Genomic DNA, 23,590 nt, shown 5'->3' on the forward strand with positions numbered 1-23,590 from the left:
CGATTTGATTAGTGGCCCGGAGTTCCTGTAGGAACCACCATTCCTCGGGACTTTTTGGTTTAGAGACTGGCAAAGCAGGTGTTTTGCAAGGAGTCTGAGTGGGCTGAGGAACCCCTTGTTGTAGCTGGATCTCGATCGCTGGCCTGATGCCCTGCAGGACAGCTGGCGTTAGGCGGTTCTGTCGAACGCAGGGTAGGGGCCGAGTCGGCCTCAAAGTTATCTAATGAGGGGGGCGGGGTTTGGCTTGACAGGGCCTACGTGATTTTTATGCTGAGCCCATAATTCTGGGTTCACTTGGTGGATATCGGCAGGTCCTCACCAGTGGAGTTGGGGCTGAGGATGATGAGGAGAAAATGTTTCTTCGGCTCGCATGGGGGTAATTATAATAACGCCCGTTTTGGGGTACAGGAAGTGTACCCCCGGTTCCCGGCATACGGGCAGGTCAACCAGTACTCTCTTCACCAGGGGCCCCAAGTCCTTCTGCGTGAAAGGAGGTTTCAGGGTTCAAGAGACATGGGGTGTCTCTGTCTCCAGGAATAATTGTGTCTGGGCACGGAAAAGGCCAGGGTCTAAATGGACTTCGGCGGCTCATCCCTTGGTCCAAAACCTATGTCCCCACTAAAGGAAATAGGCCCTAACGTGCCCCCATATTCGGAAGCCGTTTTACGACAATCACCATTGGAATCGGGGTCTCGGAAGGTGACGGGATAGTGAAATGCAGTTGCCAGTTTTCAGGCAAAATCTCCCAAGAATCCCCGATCCCCCACTATCACCATTATTCCTACCACAGCCAATTTCCCCGGGGGAGCCCCTCTATATCCCAGGCGTATAAAGCCGTCTGCGTTTCTGTTGGTCAAGTTTTTTTGGGAGCATCTTAGAGCGAAGCTCGGGCACCTTTTCACTGGGCAGCTCGGGGTACGATCCCTCCGGAATGCAATGGATTATGGCGTTCAGTCTGCGCAAAGTCTGGCGGCCTAGTGGGCTAACCAGCGAGTTACTGTCTATCAACGTTTCCTCTACCCCTCTTTTTGTATGTACTGTCCTCTTTCTCCCGAGATCTTAAACAACCCATTTCGTTAATGGCCTGGTTTGCTAGTTCAGATTGATCAATTTAAAGGCGTGGGAGACCTCAGGTCAGAGGCAGTTTTGGAAGGTTTGTACACCCACAGGGCATTTTGCTGGCCCAGGGGTAATCCCGCATTTGATTCCCAAGTTTCTGTGAATCGAGCTATGAAGTCAGTGACGGCCGCTCCTTTCCTTTGCATGGACAAGATAACTTCTCCGAAGTCCCCATGTTGTCAGGTTGCGGCAAGGATAGGACTTTAATTTTGCGCACCCACGTTTCCATAGACAGCCTCCCCCGGGAGTAGCATTGGCGAGCGTGAAGCTGACATCCGCCCCAGTCCATGAAGTTCCGTCTTTGACAGGGAGGAGCGCCCGTAAATCGCCCGGCAGCGGGTTAGATATTCGACCGGTCCGAGTAAGCCAATTATGAAACGCTAAAGGTTTTCTTAGTGAATCGGGCATCGCCGATCATTATTTTGCGTTCCTCAGCCAGAGTCCAGGGTTTTAAAATGGAACATATCCCACGTTTATCCGGGGGCATTGAGAGGTCCCTCCTCTTGTGGTGCTATCGAGCAGCCCTTCTTCTGTCTGCTGGAAACTCAATCCTCCTGGAACGGAGAGTTCGGCCCCGCCCGTAAGCTCCGGAAGAATCGGGCACAGGGATGGGGGGAGCGACCGGTGCCGCCAGTGGCTAGCTGCCCCTTCTGGGGTCTTTGTTGTAATCTCACTGCCACTTCAATAATCTGCATATTAATCACTGGAAAATGTAACAGAGTACCTGCTATCCCCATTTTCCAACTAAATCTTATCGGCGGGGGATTTATCCAACAATTGCTTTATTCTCTTGTATTTCGCAATGTTCTTCTCCGTGGCCTTATTCATTGGGGCCTGCGTAATCGGATCAGCCGGGCGTCGTTCGTGGGGAGGACGCTTGTTCTTTTCTGATCGGAATGGCTTGACCAGGGATTTACCAGCCCGGTTTCCCATTTTAACAAATACTTTTATTTTAATTTGTTAGTATTCTATGTTTTCTATACGCTTCGTAATCGGCTGATTATCATATGCGAATACCTGGGTCCCGTTAAATTTCACAAAAATATCTTGCCCGTTAGGTCAAATTCAGATATCTTGGCAGCCTGGCGACACAGATATCAAATACAGAATAGCAATGGTGAAAGAAGCTTTCCAAAAAATGAATACCATATTAACAGACAGAAAGATGAGCACGAACACTAAAAACAGAACAGTGCTACATTTATTCTATCCTGACTTATGGAAGTGAATGCTGGACCATTTCCTCAGCAATGGAAAAGAGACTAGAAGCAACTGAATTATGGCTCTACAGGAGAATGTTAAAAATATCATGGCCCACACACACATCAAATGAAGAAGTTCTCAGAAGAGCCTAAGCAGTTCAATCACTCATAGCAACAATAAGAGAAAGACAACTCAGACTCCTAGGACACATCATGTGGAAAGATGAACTACAAAAACTTTTACTCTCGGGAAAGATCGAGGTGAGCAAACCTAGAGGAAGACCTTAGCTTATGTACATCAAAAGCCTAGTCAGGTGGCTACACATTGAGGAAATGGAAGTCATCCAAAGAATGAGGGATAGATCTGTATGGAGAACCATGGTCACCAACGTCCGCATTGGATATGGTACCTAGACAGACAGACAGACTAGGTCAGATCTCCCTCTCCTAGTTTCCTTTTTGTTCCCACCAGAACTCAGGAACTGGTCACTGGCCCGGTCAGGGGTAACCTTTCTCATGCCTCGCCCTTGCCCTGGTCTTGGTTCCCATCTTCAAGGGAGGTCCCACGGGAAACAGTTCAATTCCTTTCCAAGGGTCCGATTACTCGGTCGGAGCTCAGTTGGAGCCCATATTTAGGGATCCCATCCTTGTTGCCAGATTTTAGGGAAATTCCTTTTCCACACAAGACTCAGACCTAGGTATTCGTTAGGAGACTCTTTATTTAGGGAGCCGTCCCTTCGGAGAGCAATGACTCCGCTTACAATGAGTACACTCACCCTCTTTCTGTAAGAACCATATTCTTATGGGTATGGTTTGTTCAACTTTTCCATTTTTGGTATTGTTCTAAGCAAGCTAGAGGGGAAAACAGCTAAACCACATAGCCTCGTGGTGTACAACAGTAGGCTAAAGGGCAACACCACATGGTCTTGTGTTTACAGCTGTAGGCTAAAAGGCAACACCATGAGGTCTTCTGTCTGTCGCAGTAGGCTAAAGGGAAAAAGACAGAGACAACCTCGCTGTGTGCAGCAGTAGGTCCGAGGGCAGCACCATGATTGTCTTCTGATCCAGGCATTAAGCAATACAGACACACAATTCTATAGTTTTGCACAGGTATTTACCAGACCCAGCTGGCCGCAATCCTCCACAGGAAGTAAGCCAGTACCTCCACTCAGTAAGACGGGCAATAATCCTGGACTCAGTGTTGAGTCTAAGTGTAGATTGAGAGATCAGTTGTTTAACACCTGACCTCCTGTGCATTCCATACTTCTACATTGCCCCCTCTCTCACACAAATAGACAACCTAGCCAGTATTTCCCTGTGGGCAAAATTCAGTTTATTGAGTAATACATGTTGACCTTGGCAAGAACGCTTGCTCAGTTAGTGTCATGGGGTCCTCTACATCTGTTTGAAAAGACTAGTATTGTATTAATCTGACATGTCAGAAAGACAGCCATGTTATAGCGCTCCCTCAATATTGCAGCAAAGTTCCTGTTTTTATTACATGTACAATTGAACCATGCAGATCGATCCGATAGTCAACTAAAAGCTTCCAACAATTGAGGTATAGCTGACATTCACTTGAATGAGGGAGAAGGTCTAAAGTGCTAAATGAATTCTCACTTGTTAATAATTCCTTATTGTTACTATGATTTAAAGAATGCTTGCCAGAAATAACTGAGATTGTACAGCTAACTTGTAGTTAGATTATTCATGTCTTTGCTTTGGGCCATAACCTCAGTGTTTCTTAAGAACAAGACAAAGATTTTGTTCAGTTTGCTATTAGTGTTTTATATGCTATATGCATCATGATGGTTGACAGCCATTCGTCTCGGTGTTCTCAGCTGAAGTATATTTTTGCTTTGAAGAAACTCACACATACAACATTCTTTGAATTTCTACTTCTCAATATGATTTAAATCTCTGCAGTATCATCATTGTTTTTCATTATTGTCACTATGTAATTAGCATTCATATTGCACATATATCATTTTTGGGCTGACGTATTTCATGACAACTTAGTAAAAAACCTAAATTTCTCCTAAGGCATTAAAGGATATGATCCATTTGAGTATTTATTGTACTTGAAACAATTACAATAATGTGCAAAATGAGTGGTAAATTTGACAATTGAAATCCACTCCTGCAACTGTATCTTGTTTATTTTATGAATATTGTGAATCCATTTCTCTGTGGACAAGGACAGAGATCTAATCTCATAGGAGAAAGAATTTTGTGAGCATCAAGGTCCAGCAAACAACCCGAGCAGGGAAACTGATCAGATGATCCATTTTAGTGATGCTGCTAATGGATAATTGTTAGGTTCAAGTGCTTAGTGTGTGATGAAGAGAACAATAAATCCACAGATTTATGTCATACCTTCCATATACTGGGACTATCCAAGATATTTTATAGGCAATTAAGGCATACTCTCTTCAATATGAAGACTCTATATTCAACTTAAGTTTCTTCCATCATGATGCCACCACCAATCTGTTACCTCTTGTCTTCCCATTATGCCTGGCACCAAAGGGGATGAAGCAGCAATTTGTCTGCACTTTCACTCTGGTATACTGTATTCACTGCTTATAATGTGGTAAATTTTACATCAGAGGGACCAAATATATACAGGGGACTGCTTTATGAAACACCTGTGTTCAGTCTATGTGAAGCTCTGATCTACAGACTACCTCACTACTTTTTAAATTTTATTTTTGCTCTACTTATTTAATGTAACTATTTAATATGACCTGATAGAGGTGTACAAGATAATGGGAGGCATTGATTGTGTGGATAGTCAGAGGTTTTTCCCCAGGGCTGAAATAGCTAGCATGAGAGGGCATAGTTTTAAGCTGGTTGGAAGCAGGTACAGAGGAGATGTCAGTGTTACAATGGGGTGTAGGGAGCTGACCCAAGTACAGGACACAGACATAGAGACCTGACATGGAGGCAGACTTGGACTTGACTGGAACACAGAGCCTGGACTTGGACTTGACTGGAACACAGAGCCTGGACTTGGACTTGACTGGAACATGAAGCCTGGACTTGGACTTGACTGGAACATGAAGCCTGGACTTGGACTTGACTGGAACACGGAGCCAGGACTTGGACTTGACTGGAACACGGAGCCAGGACTTGGACTAGACTGGAACACAGAGTCTGGACTTAGAATTGACTGGAACACAAAGCCCGTACTTGGACTTGACTGGAACACAGAGACGACAACACCATACAACGACAGACAATTTGTATCATGGCTCGGAGCAGCGGCAAATGACCTGCAATACTCAGCCGGACACAAGCCGAGAAAAACAAGCAATGACAGTCCATTTGTATCTTGACTCCAGGTAGCATGTGAAGCAGCAAATGGTTGGCAAAACTCAGCCGGACGACAGGCTCTCGACTCGACCCAGGAACTGCGGACGACAGGCTCTCGACTCGACCCAGGAACTGCGAATGAGAGGCTCTTGACTCAACTCATTCTCGGCGGCCCGAAATGAGCATAGCCGCACTGCTGAGGTGACGAACCAGCAGCGAGTAGATGTAAGCCAGAGTTTATATGCTGCCGGTTCAAATGAGGATCAGGTCCCCTAATCAAGGAGCCCAGTGGAACATGGGGAAAAGGACATTAACTGAAATAAGGAGTCAACGAACCGGACCGTGACATTCAAGGGTAAGTTTTATACGCAGAGAGTGGTGAGGGCGTGGAATGGGCTGCTGACGGCGGTGGTGGAGGCGGAAATGATAGGGTCTTTTAAGAGACTCCTGGATGGCTACATGGAGCTTAGAAAAATAGAGGGCTATGGGTAAAGCCTAGGTAGTTCTAAGGTAGAGACATTTTCAGCACAGCTTTATGGGCCAAAGAGCCTGTATTGTGCTGTAGGTTTTCTATGTTTCTATGTTTTATATATATACTTGCAGTAATTCACATTTTTTTTCTCAATTATGTATTGTATTGTACTGCTGCCAGAAAGACAACAAATTTCACATCATATACCAGTCGTCTTAAACCTGATCCTGATTCTCATTTACTTCTCTATCCATTTCCCACTCTGACCTTGCTGTCCTCATTCTTTCCCCAGTATTTCAAAGCAACCTGGCTTATACATTCATATTTCAACTCGGCAGACTACAACCTTCCCATCTCTAGTCTACATTTAGTCATTTCTGTGAATAATGCTGTAACGCCATTGCAAAATACTGCAGATGATGGAAATCTGATTTAGAAGCAGAAAATGCTGGAAATTAGACTGTGTGTAGAGAGAAAAATAAGATAATGTTTCCTCAGTCTGTTCCTGCTGCTTGTGCGGACCCATCTATCCTATTTTATACTTGCCCTATTCCCACTTCCTTTTGCCTTGCTTCAAATTTATCTTTGTATTCAATTGAACAAAATCAGGGGACACAGAGGTGATATAGAAAAGTGATTCTGAGGTACAAAAGAGCCAGGATTTTATTGAATGGCAGAGCAGCCCGAGGGCCAAATGACCTTCACCTGATTCTCTTTTCTTGTGTTCTAATTTCTCCTTTTCATTATATCACAGTCTACCTTCATCTCTTCTTTACTGCCCTTATTCTCTGCATCTTTATATCTAATATTTGCTTGTTCTGATGACGGGTAATTGACCTGAAGCACTTTCATTTCTCTCTCCACAAATATTGCCCGGTTGACAACTCTTCTAGCTTGTTCTGTCCATATTCATATTTTTAAACTGTGATCATGGTCATAACAAATGAAAGGCTGACAATGATGTATCTTACCTATACTGAGCTTCTACAAACTACAGTATGAAACTCACCAAGTGATGCATTATTGTACTGCTGTTGAAGGATAAGTGTCAGCTTGCAAATGGAAAACTCCCATGTACATCTTCACAGAATCTGGAGGGCAGGAGGGTGTTTCATTTAACAAGAAAAATTGGCATCTCCAACAGGGCAGCATTCTTACAGTGTATTGGATTGAAGTGCCAGTGTAGAAAATATGTTCAGATCTCCAGAATAGGTATTTCATCCATGATACAGAACTGAGAATGCCAGCACAGAGTCATAGATGACAACCAAATATAATTTAAAAAGCGGTAAATAGATGCCCTTAAAGAAGAGCAGTCTGATTAAAAAGAAACAGTACAGTAAAGTTACAGATCATTATATATAAATTTTAATAATACACATACAGTGTCAGTGAGCTTTCCCCAGTTAAAGACAAGTATAAGCAGTTGCATATACAGTAGATTCCAGTTAATTGGAGCACATCAACACCAGTACGTTTTGGCCCAATTAAACGGCTACCCCAAATAGCTGAAATTTCATGGAAATAGTTAAAAAGATAGAAAAAGACAAAGTACAATTTAACTGAGTAGCAAATTATGCATTTAAATTAAATACAGAACAAATTAGAACACCATCAATTCTACAGTATTGCAAATTAGTGTATTAGTTCCTAATTGTTAACGACTGAGGAATTCATCCTGCTGTATTCTCTCGTTTGAATGCAAATGAACAAAATTTGCTCAGACACTAAGTGTAGATAATGAAATTGCCATCATATAATGCTATTGATGATTGCATCCTCCAAATCTTTACTTTCATTGTAACATTGAAGAAGCTTATTGATGCCTTCAAATGCTTTGTATTTCCTAACTTGTTGAAGTAGTGAAATCATTTAATTTTCACTCCAAGCCACATCTGGCATCTTCAAGCCTGAATGCATGAAATTGCGTGAGCAAAACAGTTTTGAATTGTCTTACAGCTTATTTCTCACCAACTATTAGTGACAAAGATTTTTGAACACAAGCACACACAACTGACACTATTTTAAAACTGTTTGCTGTAAGCGTGGTGTAGTTTCTCAGGGCCACACAACTGCACACAAGTGATGCTACTTAGAAACTCTGCAGCAACAATCTCCCATCCTAGTTAAGCAGCATCATATCCCAAATAAATGAAGGGAATCCCGGCTGATTTCTCCACCAGTTATTGTCCTTTGAGAATTGTTCCAAATAAACAGCTGCCCGATTAACTGATGGTTCATTTAACTGGAATCCACTATACTATGCATTTGGGAAGGATGTGATTAATAAACTAATTGGTAAGAAATTATTTTCTCCATCCAGCTGTCCACCTCTGCAAATTCAATTTTTTTGCTCTGGCTTAAATGTTTATCAAATATTCCAAATAATTAATCCAGTACTACAAAAGGAGTCAAGGTTGTACAACTGAAGCCTATCCTGCATGTCTCAGTGAATAGCATGAGTTCTAGAGCCTTAAATTATTTTTGCTTTGTACTTTTATGTTCATAGAATTCCTGAAACTCAGCCACCTTTCAATGATATTACAATTACACAACATTGAGTTTATTCAAAAATTATAATCAATACAATAAAATCTGTACTGGAGAACATGGAGGTAAGCTAAACATATGTTGGTGAAGAAATTCACCTCCAGCTGTTAATGGGTGTCATGCTAGCATAGAGGTTAGGACCACACTATTACAGCTCAGGGCATTTCAAGTTTGGAATTCAGTTCTGTAAGGAGTCTCTGTGCATCTTCCCCATGGAACGTGTGGCTCTTGCCCGGGTGCTTTGGTTTCCTCCCACAGTCTAAAGATGTACTGGGTATATTAATTGGTCGTTGTAAATTGTCCTGTGAAAAGGTTAGGATTAATTTCGGTTGTGGGGTTGCCAGGGCAGCATGGCCTATTCCGCACTGAATCACTAAATAAATAAATAAATTGCTGCCTGGACTTCCTGTGGCTATTAATGTGAACACTGCTTTCCTCGGTGAAGATGTGCTTTGTTCTTCGGTGTAAAGCATGGTGATCTGAAGAATTTGAATTCTTTTCAATCTGCTTTTCCATGCTATGGAATTTCCAACCAGATACTGTTACAATAAGAATGGCAAAACAGGAGCACTTCTCCACACCCAGGTCTGTTCTGCATGCACTTTACTTCTGGGTGATCTGTAATTTAACTCTAGTAAGTGGCTGAACATAGAATAAAGCTTCCTTATGTTCTCAGAAAAATGTAGGGTAATGTCAGTTTCAGAGAGTAATTCCTATTAACCAAGGTGATAGTCCTATTTTTATTCATCTCATGTGGAACATACCCAATTCTAAATACAACAGCAAAGGAGTCCATTTGATCCATTGAGTCCACATTAGTTGACAGCAGAAAAATCTCCTCAGTCTCATTCTAGTTCTCCTTATTTCTCATATCTCTGTGTCAAAGGAACAGTCACTGATAATAAAATTAACTAAAATAACTGGGCTGAGATCACATGAACTCTTATGGCTCAAGCATACTTTATTTTATTTGTGTACAAGGAGAACGGCATGGGCCACTGTCACCCACACTGTTCCGAAGTCTGTATAGAAAACTGCTATATTTTTATACAGAATTGACTTATCAGTTCATAGGCATCCATTAGTTGCGTTGGCAAGAATCATTCCTCTGGTCTCTTTACAGTTTTAATATTGTTATCAAAGTAAAACATAGAGTCAAACTTAGTATGATTCAAGGGGATAGGGTACACCGGCAAGTCACCTTCTGAATGTACCTCCAGAGCACACCCAGGAACCTCATTGATTAGTACACAATGCATATTCATTAGTAAGGCATGGAAAAGTGGTAGGATTATTACTGTCATGGGATACACCTGCATTTCCCAAAATGTATAATGCATACTGGATACTTAAAGTGGAAAATAGCAAAGATCAAGAATTTGGTCCATCTGTCCTTCAAGTTCAAATTCAAGGTTAATGCTCATTCAACCATACATGAATACCCATGCATACAGCCAAATGAAACAGTATTACTCCAGGGTCAAGGTGCAATATACCATACCAGCAATCATACACAGCACAAGACACATATAGCACATGTAAGATATCAGTAAAATACAGTCACACAAAAAAAACGTTGTCCAAGTCCCTGAGTCATTGAATGTTGCAGCAGTCTGCAGTCAAACACAATATAGACTGTCTTCTGCTAAGTGAACACTGGGGGGCAGCACTCACTCCAGCATGGATGCTGCTCCACACCACCTTCAGCACTGCAGTGGGGTGCCTGCCTCCAATGCCCCCATCTGGGCGGCTGCAAACAATTGACGCCATAGCTTGTGGCCCAGTCTTCACAATGACTGAGACCACGGAGCTCCCACACCATTCACCTATAAATAAAGAACTGGACTTGCAGCATTGCACACCACCAATGTCTGACAGGGTCTTGTGATCACCAGCAAACAGACTAAAATGATTACTGGCTGTACAACTCCTTTGCACACCAATGCCTCTGTCACAGGCAGCATCATGGTCTATACCAAGTGCAGCTCCTTCCGTTTCTCTGCCAATGAGCATCTCGCTGATGGAGTAGATCTGCAGTACATTAAGTTTTTAAATTCAAGCAGGGTCTTGCAATTGTAAAAAAGACAATAACATCTTTGGCTGTCCCCATGAGGCTGTTGGATCCAAGCTTGCTGCCATCTTATCGAAGAGTCCTTATCATCAAGGTCCTTCTAGCCCAGGGGTGAACAACCTTTTCTATCCCATGGACCAATACCATTAAGCAAGGGGTCCATGGACCCCAGACTTAGCCACTCGTTCCCTGGGCGGTTGGCGTCACTGGCTGGACGTGTAAGGCGTGTATCCATGTCGGCTTTCCTTGGCCCTTTAAAGTGCTAGTGTCATGGTCCGGATCGGGGTCCCTTTAGATTTACCTTGTTTATGTTACGATCCAGACCATTGATTCCCTGTTTTCCCGTGTCCCTTGGCTTTGGTGATCAGAGGCAATTAATGCTCGGCTGAACCGGTAGTTTATAGTCTCCGGCTTTCAGCCGTTCGGCACGGGAGCGTCTGCAAAGTCACGGCGTGCCAATGTCATCTGGCCGGAGCAAGCCTTGTCTCCACCCGAAGCGAATGCCAGTAATTCGCCTTACCTCACCGGAGCAACCCTGTCCAGTTACCTCGCCAAAGCAAGCCTGCAAAGTTTCCTCACCGAGGTGGGTCCGTCAGTTAACCAGCCGGAGGGAATCAAGAACCACTGTCTACTGTTCCCGGGCCGAGTCGAGAGCTCATCACTACCAGGAGGTACCAAGTCAAGTCCTGGCTCCAGCGGCATTCAAGTTCCAAGCCAAGTCCTGTCCCTGGTGGTATTCATAGTCATAGTCATAGTCATACTTTATTAATCCTGGGGGAAAATTGGTTTTCGTTACAGTTGCTCCATAAATAATAAATAGGAATAGAACCATAAATAGTTAAATAGTAATATGTAAATTATGCCAGTAAATTATGAAATAAGTCCAGGACCAGCCTATTGGCTCAGGATGTCTGACCCTCCAAGGGAGAAGTTGTAAAGTTTGATGGCCACAGGCAGGAATGGCTTCCTATGACGCTCAGTGCTGCATCTCGGTGGAATGAGTCTCTGGCTGAATGTACTCCTGTGCCCACCCAGTACATTATGTAGTGGATGGGAGACATTGACCAAGATGGCATGCAACTTAGACAGCATCCTCTTTTCAGACACCACCGTCAGAGAGTCCAGTTCCATCCCCACAACATCACTGGCCTTACGAATGAGTTAGTTGATTCTGTTGGTGTCTGCTACCCTCAGCCTGCTGCCCCAGCACACAACAGCAAACATGATAGCACTGGCCACCACAGACTCGTAGAACATCCTCAGCATCGTCCAGCAGATGTTAAAGGACCTCGGTCTCCTCAAGAAATAGAGACGGCTCTCGCCCTTCTTGTAGACAGCCTCAGTGTTCTTTGACCAGTCCAGTTTATTGTCAATTTGTATCCCCAGGTATTTGTAATCCTCCACTATGTCCACACTGACCCCCTGGATGGAAACAGGGGTCACCGGTACCTTAGCTCTCCTCAGGTCTACCACCAGCTCCTTAGTCTTTTTCACATTAAGCTGCAGATAATTCTGCTCACACCATTTGACAAAGTTTCCTACCGTAGCCCTGTACTCAGCCTCATCTCCCTTGCTGATGCATCCAACTATAACAGAGTCATCCAAAAACTTCTGAAGATGACAAGACTCTGTGTAGTAGTTGAAGTCCGAGGTGTAAATGGTGAAGAGAAAGGGAGACAAGACAGTCCCCTGTGGAGCCCCAGTGCTGCTGATCACTCTGTCGGACACACAGTGTTGCAAGCACACGTACTGTGGTCTGCCAGTCAGGTAATCAAGAATCCATGACACCAGGAAAGCGTCCACCTGCATCGCTGTCAGCTTCTCCCCCAGCAGTGTTGAACGCACTGGAGAAGTCAAAAAACATGATCCTCACAGTGCTCACTGGCTTGTCCAGGTGGGCGTAGACATGGTTCAGCAGGAAGACGATGGCATCCTCAACTCCTAGTCGGGGCTGGTAGGTGAACTGGAGGGGATCTAAGTGTGGCCTGACCATAGGCCGGAGCAGCTCCAGAACAAGTCTCTCCAGGGTCTTCATGATGTGGGAGGTCAATGCCACCGGTCTGTAGTCATTGAGGCCGCTGGGGCGCGGCGTCTTCGGCACAGGGACGAGGCAGGACGTCTTCCACAGTACAGAAACCCTCCGGAGCCTCAGGCTCAGGTTGAATTCATGGCGAAGTACTCCACATAGCTGAGGGGCACAGGCTTTGAGCACCTTGGTACTGACACCATCCGGTCCTGCAGCCTTGCTTGGGTTGAGACGTTTCAGCTGTCTTCTCACCTGTTCAGCCGTGAAGCCCACTGTGGTGGTTTCGTGTGGGGAAGGGGCATAGTCATGAGAGCAGGGTGGGGGACTGTGAGGAGGGGTAGGAGGGTAGAGTGGAATATGTGTTGGTTGGAGGCCGACAACAGATGGCTCATGTGTTGGATGGGCAGGGGCCACACTGTCAGATCTGTTAAAGAACTGGTTAAGTTCATTGGCCCTGTCCACACTGCCTTCCGCTCCTCTTTTGCTAGTTTGCCGGAACCCAGTGATGGTCCTCATCCCCCTCCAGACCTCTCTCATGTTGTTCTGCTGGAGTTTCCACTCAAGCTTCCTCCTGTATCTGTCTTTAGCCTCCCTGATCCTGGCTTTCAGGTCCCTTTGTATTGCTCTCAGCTCCTCCCTATTTCCATCTCTAAACGCCCTCTTTTTAGCGTTCAGGATGTCCTTAATGTTCTTTGTCACCCATGGCTTGTTATTTGAATAACAAAGGACAGTTCTTGTCGGAACATTGCAGTCCACACAGAAGTTGAGGTAATCAGTGACGCACTCTGTGAGCCCATCAATATCCTCTCCATGTGGCTCACAGAGTGCCTGCCAAGTACCAAGTCAAGTCCTGGTCCTGGCGGCCTCCAGGTACCAAGTCAAGTCTTGGCCCTGGTGGCTTTCAAGTACCAAGTCAAGTCCTGGTCCTGGCGGCTTCCCAGTTCTGAGTCAAGTCCTGGCCCTGGCGGTCTGTGAGTCCTGTCCTACCTCCTTATCTGAATTCCTTCTCTGCCCCCTCGCCTCTAGCCTTCGTCTGCAGCCCCTGCCTGCACTTCGGTCTAGTTCCATCACCGGAGCTAGATAGATACTGTCTGGTGTCCATTCATGTTGGTCTTGTCTTGTCTTGTCCTCACCTCCGTGGGGTAAGTCTGGCCATCTTGCCATTGCCCCATGGGGTGTCATGTCTTGTCTTGTCTTGTCTTGTCCTCGCTTCCGTGGGGTAGGTCAGGCCGTCATGCCGTTGCCCCGCGGGCGGTCATGTTCTGTCTTGTCTTGTTCTCGCCTCTGTGGGGTAAGTCAGGCCGTTTTGCCGTTGCCCCATGGAGGATCATGAGTCCCGGCCCTATGTCCTGTAATCAAGGAGGAGTCCTGGCTCTCTGTTCTGTGTGTGAGTCCTGGCCCTATGTCCTGTTCCCAAGGAGGGGTCCCGGCTTTGTGTTCTGTGTATGTGTCCATGGTTCCATGTACCTGCTCTCCCGAGACCGATGCTCTGTGTTCCCATGTTCCTCCTCTCCCCAGCCCATGTCTTGTCCTTGCCTGGTTCTGGGGTCCGAGCCCGAGACAAGACCCAGGTACTGGGTCCTTGCCCAGTCTCGGGATCGGAGTCCATACCCTAGCCTCTTCATGTCTCCTCTAGTTCTGGGAGCCGATTCCGAGTCCAAGCCCAGACCCTTGGTCCCAGCCTGGTCGTAGTCCAGAGTCCTTGCCCAGTTCGCTACTCCCGCCCCTGCCTTGCTCTCCTGGTATCGAACAATAAACTAAATCTAAGTAACCTCACAAGATGTGTCTTGCATTTGGGTCCACCCTTGCTCCCAATGCCCCTGCCATTGTGACAGCTGTATGCAGTCAGCAACATTTGGAATGGACCTTCCCAGTGAGGCTCCAAGCAGATCTTTTGTCAGTAGGCTCTCACCAGCACCCAAACTCCCAGCTGGTCGGTATGGCACTCTACAGTTGTACACAGTTTGTACCCAATCACTCAGCTGGTCAGTATGGCACTCTATATTTGTACATTGTACCCAATCTCCCTGCTGGTCAGTATGGCACTCTATATTTGTACACTTTTTGTACCCAAACTCCCAGTTGGTCGGTATGGCACTCTACAGTTGTACACTGTTTGTACCCAATCTCCCTGCTGGTCAGTATGGCACTCTATATTTGTACACTGTACCCAATCTCCTAGCTGGTCGGTGCAGCACTCTATATTTGTACACTGTACCCAATCTCCCAGTACTCAATTACACAGCTGGTCAGTATGGCACTCTATATTTGTACACTGTACCCAATCTCCCAGCTGGTCGGTATGGCACTCTACAGTTGTACACTCTTTGTACCCAATCACTCAGCTGGTCAGTATGGGTCTCTGCAGCTGTACACTGTACCCAATCTCCCAATACTCAATTACTCAGCTGGTCAGTATGGCACTCTATATTTGTACACTGTACCCAATCACTCAGCTGGTCAGTATGGGTCTCTGCAGCTGTACACTGTTTGTACCCAATCTCCCAGCTGGCCAGTATGGCATTCTATAGTTGTACGCTGTACCCAATCTCCCAGCTGGTCAGTATGGCACTCTTCAGGGTTACTAATATATTTCCACATTCCCACCTTTTTGTCATTTTATGACAACATCACTATCATCAAAACACAATTGTTAAGGCATAAGAATAATATTCAAAGTGATTTCAAATAATGATAGAGTTTCAAAACTTTAGTTAAACAATATCCTCTTTTTTCTAGTCTGGATCAACAGCTATTGATTTTGAATACCTTCTTCTTAGCTCTACTATACTGCACAAAAATTGTAAAAGAATAACAACTATTATTATTATACCAGTGATTATACTGTAATGTAGGATAGGCACCCAACATCCCCCTCCTGGAGTGTTATAATTGTGAAACTGATCTCCCACTTCCTTAATCTTTCTGGTGGCCTCTCAGATATGATGTGCAAATCAAGTTATGTCTTTGGATTTATCTGGCTTGTAAATACAACATTCTTGTCTAATCAGGGCACATACGCCTCCTTTCTTGGATAAAACAAAGTCCAAATCCATTTTGTTTTGCAATGCTACCATACCGACCACCACCAATTCTGCCAACAATTTAGATGCAGTACCTATGAAAAGTATTTACCCCTCCCCCAAGAAGTTTTCATGCTTAAATGTTTTGCAACATTGAATCACTGTGGACTTAATTTGGTTTTTCTTGCTACTGATCAACAGAAAAAGACTCTTTCATGTCAAAATGAAAATAGGTCTCTACGAAATTATCTACCTTAATTACAAATATGAAACATAAAGCAATTGATTGCATAAGTATTTACCCCCATCAAGTAGATGGACCTTTGGCAGCAATTACAGCCTTGAGACTGTGTGGATAGGTCTCCATCGGCTTTGCACATCTGGATACTTCAATTTTTCCCCATTCTTCTTTACAAAATTGCCCAAGCTCTGTCAGATTGCATGAGGTTTGTGAGTGAACAGCTCTTTCAAGTCCAGCCACAAGTTCTCAATTGGCCATTGCAGGACATTAACTTTGTCGTTTTTAAGCCATTCCTGTGTAGCTTTGGCTTTATGCTCTCATTGTCTTGCTGGAAATTAAATCTCTCAATTCACAGTTCTCTTGCAGATTTTCCTCCAGGATCTCCCTGTATTTTGCTGCATTCATTTTAACCTCTACCTTCACAAGCCTTCCAGGGCCTGCTGCAGTGAAGCATCCCCACAGCATGATGCAGCCACCACCATGCTGCCTGGTAGGGATGGTGTATTTTTGATGATATGCAGTGTTTGCCTGAACCCTAACATAGTGTTTAGTCTGATGCCAAAAAGCTCAAATTTGGTTTCATCTGATCACTGAATCTTCTTCCAGCTGACTTCAGAGTCTCCAACATGTCCTCTAGCAAACTCTGGCTGAGATTTCCTGTCAGTTTTTTTTCAACAGTGGCTTTCTCTTTGCCACACTCCTATAAAGCTGTGACTGGTGAAGCACCCGGGGAACAGTTGTTGTATACGCAGTCTCTCCCATCTCAGCCACTGAAGCTTGTAACTCCTCCAGAGTTGTCATAGATCTCTTCATGGCCTCCCCCACTAGTCCCCTTCTTGCACGGTCACTCAGTTTTTGAGAATGGTCTGTTCTAGGCAGATTTACACCTGTGCCATATTCTTTCCATTTCTTGCCGATTGACTTAACTGTACTCCAGGGGATATTCAGTGACTTGGAAATTTTCTTGTATCCAGCTCCTGACTTGTGATTTTCAATAACCTTTTCGTAGAATAGCTTGGACTGTTCTTTTGTCTTCATGGTGTCATTTTTGTCAGGTTACTGACTCATCAGCAGTTGGACCTTCCAAATACAGGTGTATCGTTAGGCCAAAAAATTGAAATACCTTGACTGTACACAGGTCTACAAAAACAGATCTCCATTTAACTAATTATGTGACTTCTAAAACCAGTTGGCTGGTTGTAATGATTTGGTGTGTTGTATTAAAGGGAGTCATATTAAAGGGGGTGAATATTTATGCTATAAATTATTAAGTGTTTAATATTTGTGATTAATTTAAATCACTTTTTAGAGACCTGTTTTGACTTTGACACAAAAGTGTCTTTTTCTGTTGATCAGTGTCAAAAAAGCCAAATGAAATCCACTATGATTCAATGCTGTAAAACAATAAAACAGGCAGCGGAGTAAGTCGCCGTTTTTCGGGAGAAAATTCAGATTTTTTTAAACTTTTTGGGCTAAAAGAGGCACGACTGCGCAGGTGCGTGACCTCAGAGCATAGAAGGCTTAAAAAGAACACCGCCATATCCAGCGGGCAGCGGAGTGGAAGGGTGCAGAGTGATAGGGCTTTGGCTCAATGGGCTTAGGCAGAAACGGGAAGAGGCTTTCTGTGACCATTGGGTCTCATAGTAAAGGGGTAAGTTACAGGTTTATTTATTTAGTAATAACAGTAACAGTAGCATTAGAGGGATGTAGCTAGGATTAGTGTTGTGCTTGGAGTGCCAGATGTGGGGAGCCTGGGAGACTCCTAGCCTCCCCAAGGATTACATCTGCACCAGGTGCATTCAGATGAGGCTCCTTAAGGACCATGTTAGGGATCTGGAGCTGCAACTTGATGACCTTCAGCTAATTAGGGAAAGTGAGGAGGTGATTGATAATACCTATAGAGAGATAGTGGATGGCACCTCAGTGGCAGTCCCCCTCAGAAATCGATATATCGTTTTAGATACTGTTGGAGAGGTTGACCTGACAGAGGAAGACCACAGTGAACAGGACTCTCGCACTCTGCCCAGTGCCGTGATCAAGAGAGCAAGGAGAAATGCATTAGTTATAGGGGATTCCATCGTAAGGGGAACAGACAAGAGATTCTGCAAGCTGGACAAGGATACCCGGATGGTGTGTTGCCTCCCTGGTGCCAAGGTATGGAATGTCTCAGATCGGGTCCAGAGTATTCTGAGGAGAGAGGGCGAGCAGCCGGAAGTCTTGGTACATGTTGCTTCCAATGACATAGACAGAAAAAGAGAGGAGGTCCTGAAGGAAGATTACAGGGAAGAAAATTGAAATACCAGACCTCCAGAGTAATAATCTCAGGATTACTGCCTGAGCCACGTGTGAAGGTAAGAATAGCAGAATTAAGCAGATGAATGTGTGGCTATGTAACTGGTGCAGGGGGCAGGGCTTCAAATTCTTGGATCATTGGGATCTATTTTGGGGGAGGCATGACTTATACAAAAACGATGGGTTACACCTGAACTCAAAGGGTACTAATATCCTGGTGGGACTGTTTAATATAGCTGTTAGGGAGGGTTTAAACTAAGTTGGCAGGGGGAAGGAAACCAGAGTGTTAGGGTCGAGGAAGAGGAAAATAGAAATAAATCAAAGATACTGTGCAGCAAAGATGGCAAGAAGGACAGGCAGGTGAATAGACAGGATAATTTGCTGTGCGATAGAAATATAACAAAATCATTAACAGATACTCATCTAAATGTACTGTACTTAAATGCATGCAGCATTAGAAATAAAGTGGATGACCTTGTTGTACAGCTAAAAGTTAAAAGATATGACATTGTGGCCATCACCGAGTCATGGCTAAATGATGGATGTGATTGGGAGCTGAATGTCCAAGGATACACAGTGTATAGGAAAGATAGGAAGGTAGGTAAAGGGGGTGGCGTGGCCCTGATGGTAAGCAACGATACCAAATCACTAGAAAGAAGGGACATAGGATCAGAAGAGTTAGAATCCTTATGGGTCGAGTTAAGAAATGGCAAGGGTAAAAAGACACTAATAGTAGTTATATACAGGCCTCCAAACAGCAGCTGGGATGTGGACTACAAGTTACAGCTGGAAATAGAAAAAAGCATGCCAGAAGGAAAATGTTAAGATAATTATGGGGGATTTTAATATGAAAGTGGATTGGGAAAGTCAGGAAGGTACTGGATCTCAGGAGAGGGAGTTTGTAGAATTCCTACGGGATGGCTTTTTGGAGCAACTTGTCCATAAGCCCACCAGGGGATCGGCTGTTTTGGATTAGGTGCTGTGTAATGGACCTGAGGCAATTAGGGAGCTGGAGGTGATGGAACCCCTTGGAAGTAGTGATCATAATATGATTGAGTTCAGTTTCAAATTTGAAAAGGAGAAGCTGGTATCAGGTGTATCAATATTTCAGTGGAACAAAGGAAATTACAGTGGTATGAGAGAACTGGCCCAAGTTGATTGGAAAAGTAAGCTAGATGGAGGGACGGTAGAGCAGAATTGGATGAAATTCCTACAAGAAATAAGGAAAGTGCAGGAAAAATATATCCCAAGAAAATAGAAAATCATGAATGGAAAAATGGCACAAATGTGGCTAACGAGAGAGGTTAAGGCTAAAATAAAAGCAAAAGGGACAGCATACAAGGAAGCAAAAAATTAGTGGGAAAACTGAGGACTGGACAACTTTTAAAAAAGTACAGAAGGAAACTAAGAAAGTCATTGGGAAAGAAAAGATGAATTATGAAAGGAAGTTGGCAATTAACATAAAAAAGGATACTAAGAGCTTTTTTTAAATATATGAAAAATAAAAGAGTGACACGGGTAGATATAGGACCGATTGAAAATGATGCTGGAGAAATTATAATGGGTAATAAAGAGATGGCAGAGGAACTAGATGAGTATTCTGCATCAGTCTTCACAGTGGAAGTCATTAGCAACATACCTGATAGCCAGAGGTCTCAGGGAATAGAATTAGGTACAGTTAAGATTACTAGAGAGAAAGTGCTTGGGAAGCTAATTGGACCAAGAATAGGTAAGTATCCCGGACCGGATGAGGTGCACCCATGGGATCTGAAGGAGGTGGCTTTGGAGATTTGGGAGGCATTGGAAATGATCTTCCAGGAATCAATAGACTATGGCATGGTTACGGAGGACCGGAAGGTTGCAAATGTAGTTTCGCTGTTTAAGAAAGGAGGGAGGCAGCAAAAAGAAAATTACTGACCTATTAGTCTGACATCGGTAGTTGGAAAGTTATTGGAGTTGATCCTCAAGGACGGGGTTATGAAATACCTCGAGCTGCATGACAAGATAGGCTCAAGCCAGCATGGTTTCATGAAGGGAAGATCCTGCCTCACCAACCTATTGGAATTTTTTGAGGTAATCTCGAATAAGATTGACAAGGGAGAGGCTGTGGATGTTGTGTATTTGGATTTTCAGAAGGCCTTCGATAAGGTGCCGCATATGAGGCTGCTTAATAAGATGAGAGCCCATGGAATTTCAGGGAAGATATTGGAATGGGTGGAGCATTGGCTGATAGGCAGAAAGCAAAGGGTGGGAATAAAGGGATCTTATTCTGATTGGTTGCCAGTTACTACTGGTGTTCCGCAGGGGTCGGTGTTGGGGCCGCTTCATTTTACAATGTATATCGATGATTTAGATTATGGATTAAATGGTTTTGTAGCTACATTTGCAGATGACACCAAGACAGGTGGAGGAGCAGGAAGTGTTGAAGAAATGGAAAGGTTTCAGAGAGACTTGGTCAGTTTAGTACTGTGGTCCCCAACTACCGGGCCGCAAAACATGTGCTACCGGGCCGTGAGGAAACAATATGAGTCAGCTGTGCCTTTCCTCATTCCCTGTCATGCACGGTTGAACTTGAACATAGGGTTGCCAACTGACCCATATTTGCCGGGACATTCTATATATTGGGCTAAATTGGTTTGTCCGGTATTTCCCCCGCGAAGGTAGAGTGTTCCTATGAAACCTTGCGTGCCAAAATGGCATGAGGCGAAGAAGCAATTGCCATTAATTTATATGGGAAAAATTTTTGAGTGTTCCCAGACCCAAAAAATAACCTAACAAATCATACCAAGTAACACATAAAGCCGAAAATAAATAACACTAACATATAGTAAAAGCAGGAATTATATGATAAATACACAGCCTATATAAAGTAGAAATAATGTATGTACAGCGTAGTCAGGAAGATGAAGGCAAAACCGATTAGTGGTGGGAAAAAATCGGCACATACGTGCATGCGCACATCACATGCGCACGTCACGCATGCGCACGCAGGTGCCCGCACAAGGCTTCATGGCCATGGTAGTCTTCCCTGGGGTAAAGTGTACTGGGATTTGACTGCTACTTTTGTCCCTTATTTGGGAGTGAGAAAGTTGGCAACCCTAACTGTAAAAGACATGCTGAGATGAGTTTAACCCTACTTGAACACAACCCTTCCCCACCCCACCCCAGTCGGCCGGGCCGTAAGAATATTATCAATATTAAACCGGTCCGCGGTGCGAAAAAGGTTGGGGACCCCTGGTTTAGGAGAGTGGGCAAAGAAATGGCAGATGAGATACAATGTTGAGAAATGTACGGTTGTACATTTTGGAAGAAGAAATAATTGAGCAGATTATTATTTAGATGGGGAGAAAATTCAAAAATCGCAAGTGCAAAGGGACTTGGGGGTCCTTGTGCAGGATACCATAAAGGTTAACCAGCAGGTTGGATCGGCAGTAAGGAAAGCGAATGCTATGTTGGCATTTATTTCAAGAGGAATAGTATATAAGAATAAGGAGGTGTTGATGAGGCTCTATGGGGCACTGGTGAGACCTCATTTGGAATACCATGTACAGTTTTGGGCCCCCTATCTTAGAAGGGATGTACTGATGTTGGAGAGAGTTCAGAGAAGATTTACGAGGATGATTCCTGGAATGCAGGGGCTAACATATGAGGAGCGTTTGTCAGCTCTTGGACTGTATTCTTTAGAGTATAGAAGAATGAGAGGGGATCTCATAGAAACATTTCGAATGTTGAAAGGGTTAGACAGAGTAGATGTGGAAAGGCTGTTTCCCTTGGTGGGTGAGTCCAGGACAAGAGGCCACAGTCTTAGAATTAGAGAGTACCCAGTTAAAACAGAGATGAGGAGCAATTTTGTTAGCCAGAGGGTCGTGGATTTATGGAATTCATTGCCAGATACAGCTCTGGAGGCCCCATCATTGAGGGTGTTTAAGGAGGAGATTGATAGGTATCTAATTAGTCAGGGTATCAAGGGATATGGGGAAAAAGTCGGAAATTGGAACTAGATAGGAGAATAGTTTAGCTCATGATGGAGTGGCGGAGCAGACTCGATGGGCCGAATGGCCTACATCTGCTCCTTTGTCTTGTGATCTTGTGAAAACTTCCAAGAGGGGATGAATACTTTTCTTTGCACTATATTGCTTGTTGGGTTTGATCAGAACTCTATGCAGTTTCATTTGTTAACTTTTCCAATGCAGATGCCATGTTAATCACTTCCCGTGCTGCTTTACCTTCCATCGGCAAGTGTCACCTTCTGCAGAGACAACACGAAGGGATTTTACTCTGGGGTTAGTATTATCTTACAGAGGTATATACCATCCTCTAAAACACTCATTGTTTCCAAATTTATATCCCCATCTTTCCCCAGTGACATTCTGGCTATTCTGATAAAGGGAGGAAGAGGGTTTATGTTTCTTAGACTCATCATTTAAGGGTACGGGTAAAAGGAACACACATGTGCCTGGACAGCCATACAAGTTCTGCAGCTTGCGACATTGGTGCCATTTGCGTATTCATAAGTCATTCATAAGAAAGTGTTTGTGGCAGTTACATGTGTCTGAGAAAGGTCGAAGGCTAATCATTGTCATTGGGACTCCCAGTGATTTAATTTTTTTCATGTCATTTAGGCACCTACTTACAGTGAGAGTCGTGAATCCACAAAGGCTTTTCTCTTACCTTGATGGCTGTATTAGTAACCAGCAATACCTGAAATGGTTCTTCAAATCGAGGTTCCGAACATTTCTTTCTGTTAAATGCCAGCACCACCACGTAATCTCCAGGCTCGATGTTGTGGTACTTAACGTTTGCTGCTGGTTGTTGGGCTTCCTTTACCTGCTGGTGATATTTGGTCGTGCTTTTGTTTTGAGGGCACGACAATAGTTCAGAATACTTTCGTCCAGGTTATGTACACCCATCTGCTTAACTCCCAGTGGCGCGTCCGATGGAACGCGCAGGGGCCGTCCCGTTATGATTTCATGTAGGGATAAGCCAATGGTTCTATTAGCAGTGGCTTAAGTATTCATCAGAACCTGTTTCCACTTCCGTCCAGTTTCCTCACACATTTTGCTAGGTTTTTTCTTAAATTGTTCCGTTCATCCTTTCCACTAGGCCTGCTGGCTGAAGATGGTAGTTACAATGGAAATGATGATGGTGGTGCATACTTCTTCATGTTCTCTACCAGTGAATCGGGTACTGTAGTCGCTAGATATTTTCCAGTGGATCCCAAATCGCAGGAGTATTTCCTTCAACAAACATTTCGCTACTGTAACTGCATCATTCTTTCT

The sequence above is a fragment of the Mobula hypostoma genome, chromosome 7, assembly GCF_963921235.1.
Source record: "Mobula hypostoma chromosome 7, sMobHyp1.1, whole genome shotgun sequence".
Taxonomy (NCBI): Eukaryota; Metazoa; Chordata; class Chondrichthyes; order Myliobatiformes; family Myliobatidae; genus Mobula; species Mobula hypostoma.